Source organism: Lactuca saligna, chromosome 1 (genome assembly GCF_052625555.1).
Source record: "Lactuca saligna cultivar CGN05327 chromosome 1, ASM5262555v1, whole genome shotgun sequence".
NCBI classification, from domain to species: Eukaryota; Viridiplantae; Streptophyta; class Magnoliopsida; order Asterales; family Asteraceae; genus Lactuca; species Lactuca saligna.
Window position 1 is genome coordinate 130,254,906 of NC_136417.1, and position 3,784 is coordinate 130,258,689.

General features: G+C 34.2%; 1 long non-coding RNA gene across 1 annotated transcript; it reads right to left on the reverse strand.

Annotated features, from left to right (window-relative positions):
• Positions 1-670: 670 nt before the first annotated feature.
• LOC145000849 (uncharacterized) lies at positions 671-3,028 on the reverse strand. The gene is made up of 3 exons (XR_013661379.1): positions 2,905-3,028; positions 1,791-1,885; positions 671-848 (listed from the first exon to the last, which is right to left on the reverse strand). It is a non-coding gene; the product is annotated as an uncharacterized LOC145000849 (long non-coding RNA).
• Between the last annotated feature and the right edge of the window lie 756 nt (positions 3,029-3,784).

The window sequence follows — 3,784 nt, forward strand, 5'->3', positions numbered from 1 at the left end:
ACATTTCCAATCATTCTCATTTTACAACTCCAAATCCATTTTCTTAAGTGTAAGAATATAAAATTCTTGTTACTTATAGAATATACTAGATTCTAACACTTTATGCAACGATCCTTTTGTAATGTCACTGCACCAAAGTCTCAAAGACTATTGCCAATGATATTACAAAGTCCTCTATCGGAGATTGTTACAAGACAATTCCTTAGATATGATGTCTCTCTCTCAAAGTACATTCCTTTGAACATCCTTTTGCATAAAAGTTTCTAATCTAGACATAGATTTTCAATATTTACTTCCCAATATGGACACGCTTCCATATTTTCCATATGACAACTAATTTCTTAATAGAATCTTATCTATTCGTAATGATGTCGATATTGTCCATCCAATATGGAAACATTTCCATAATTTCCAATACTATACTTCCAACTACTCACAAGCGACCAATCCTCGTCGAACTTTGGATTGACCTTTGATAGTTGTTTAATTATTTTAGCCAGAACCGATTCTAGTTCCTTTTCCCTCTAAATGCGCTAGACATTTGGAAAATTTTAGAATGGTCAAACATTAAAGTGTCACACCCCCGGCCGAGGCGGCGGAACATGCCGGGCTGTGCGACTAAGTTCATGGATCACCGGTAAATTGAATATACAGCACAAGTACAACAATAAACAAAACAACATTTCATTACATGTTTATGTTTTCATACGAAGTTCTTACAGATAGTAATAAAATAATAATACGAGTTTGCCTTAACAGTTAGGCATAACAGTTCAAAAGTAGAAAATTAAAGTACTTGCGAGCCAAGTTTTCCATCGTCTGAGTGTACCCGAAATTTCACTGATTTCCTGAGAATACATGTATTTTGAAAGTCAACACGAGGTTGGTGAGAGTCACAGGTTTTCTGCTAGCCGCAGTAATAATACTTTCAAAAGTCCAAGAGTATATATATATGTATATATATATGTATATATTTTGTATAATGATAGTTGAAACAATGCTTGTCATGAGTCTTTAAAAGCTAAAAATTAATTTTATAAACAATTTTATGCTTTTGAAGAAAATGTGTTTGTAATAACTTCATGAAGGTTTAAACATATCCATTGTATAAGTAACCACCATACTTAAAAACATTTCTAAAAGTAACCAAACATGTGGTTGTAGTGAAAAAGTGAGAGAGATTCATGTTAATGTTTTTAGTGAGTTCTATAATCGAGCTATAGACGAAAGGTACCCCTCCCTACGACGCTTCATTGGACATCGTAGTAACGATCGTAGACACATATCACCTGCTTCGATTGATCAATCGATGGTTGTAGCTAGCAACCGCAGGTGGGGTTGTCAACCCTATATAGATCTATATATATGTAACTCGCTCCGAAGATTAACGATTATAGTAGTGTGGGGCAGGCTAAGTGATTAAACCCAGCTAATGAATAGTAGCGTCTCACTCAAAAACCATTAACGCAAAGTTTGTGAATAACTCTCAGCCCTAACTTAATTATAGATAAGTACCGGGCACAATGAAACTCGTAGTATAGTATTTGTAAAGTCGAGTATGGTTGATGTATTTATAAAAGTATAAATTACTCGCTTTTATAGAGATATGTATTTTAACATAACGATCTTGTATAAGTGTGTAAAGTCTTATGCATGATGGAAGTATTTATAACTTAAATTTGTAGCATGCATATCATATAAGACTTATATATTTGTATCATAAATAATATATAGCACATGTATTCTCCCCCAAAACAAATAAATATAAAAAGAGGGGCCGTAACTCTCACCTTAATGCGTAAATTCGAGAACTAAGTGTGCCGTGAGGAACCGCAGTATGACGCTCCTTGCGTTTCAAATAAACTTCTAGGACTATTTTTGTTACCTAATAAACCAATGGTATTTTTTTGATATTAGTTACTAGCGTATGTTTTGCTAAAACAATTAATTGTAGGAACAAATTTGTTAAATTAATTCAACAAGGGATTGATTTTGTAGTTTATTTCTAAAGCAGGGTGCTGAAGTGTATACTTTAAATAAAATTTTGAGATTAAGACTGATTTTGTAAACTATTTTCAACTGAGGGTTTAAACAATTATTTTAGAATCAAAGTTTGGAAAAGAAAAAAGTAAAAAGAAAAGAAATATATATACATATATACTTCTTTCTTTACGCAACCAAATAAATAAATATAATGCTTTGGGAGGGGTTACATTGAAAAATCATCACAACCTAAAGGTTTGTTTTAAATAAAATTAATGCATGTTTGAACTGGAGCCTCAGTTCTTCTGTTGCATCATTGAACAACACAAGGAAATGGAAACAATATTTGGTTTCTCTGTTTAGTAAAAATCGAAACTCACAGGAACAAAGCAAGTCAAATAAAATTTTGTATTTTTGGAAGCCCACAGTGAAAGTTTTCGAGTGCATGGCTTATAATACAAAACGAAACAATATTTGGTTTTGTTTATTGGATTATTTTCAATCCACACAGGGAATGCAAAACGAAAATGAAATAATATTTGAGATTTAAAAACACTTACTGTGATTTGATTTATAAATGTGTTTGGAGTATAATCAAAATGACACCATAAAATCCTTGTTTCTTATGGCAATATTCGACCCACAACACACATATATAAGGAAGAAAGAAAAAGAATGAAATAACAGTTACTGTGAACAATTTATAAATTTGCATGGGATTAAAACCATACAGAACAATGTTTTGGTTGTTTAAGGCAAACTAAAAATTACATTCGATCAGGAGGTTTAGAAGCTCCTGATTCCTCTTGTTCACAACATATGCACACACCCATGTTAATTTGAATGTTGTGGTTGCTATCATTGATGAAATGGGTCTAGACCAAAAGCAAAAATGTAGAGGCGGTGGAGGAGGGGACTTACAGTTCACGAAGGTGGTGGTTGGCGGTGGTATGCAGCGACAAGAGGTGGTGGCAATGGGGGTTCTTCCAGCTTTTCTGGACAGAAATGATGAGTGGAGAGGAAGAGAGTGATAGAAAGAAGGAGAAGCGGATGATTTTGTGAGGATTTATGAGAAGTAGTTGCCTCTATTTATAGTATAAGTCCATAGACACATGCTTATCCATGGCCATACTTCCAATCCCATGTTTGTACCTTTGGTGAACCTTGCACACAAAGGAGGAGAGTGTAGGAAGGAAAGGCACGTGGGTTTGATACCAGCTGGAAGAAGATCAGGTTTTTGGAGTCCTTCACACCATGGGGGCCCCACATGGAGTTATACCTCCATTTCATGTCCAAAACATGCGAAAACCGGGTGCCTCGGGATTCGTGCATCGAATATTTTTTTCGAAAGGACTTTTAGATAGAGTATAATTCAAGGATTCCATAACATCAAACGGATTAATTTTTGGAGTTACGGATCTCCGGGAAATTGCGTTTGAAGTTTTGCGTCTTAACAGTTGGCGGTGTCCGTTTTCGCGACTTTCATAAATATTTTTGTAAAAATTATTTTGAGTGTGAAATTAAATAATATACTATAGCCTGAGTCCAAAACCTCTCAAAAATCCCGTCGGCAAAGCGTAAGTGCCTCAACGGAACGTTTTTATTTACGCGATTAAAGAATAAAAGTGTTTTACTGTCCGTTTTTCTTAAAGCGGTTATATCTTTTGCATACAAACTCCGTTTTGGACGTTCTTTATATTTTTGGAAATGGGGGAACATGTACTATCATATTTTTGTGTTTATTTTGCTCAAAAATGAAAAATGTTAAATTTCAATTTTCAGACGCATTAGTCAGCGCTGC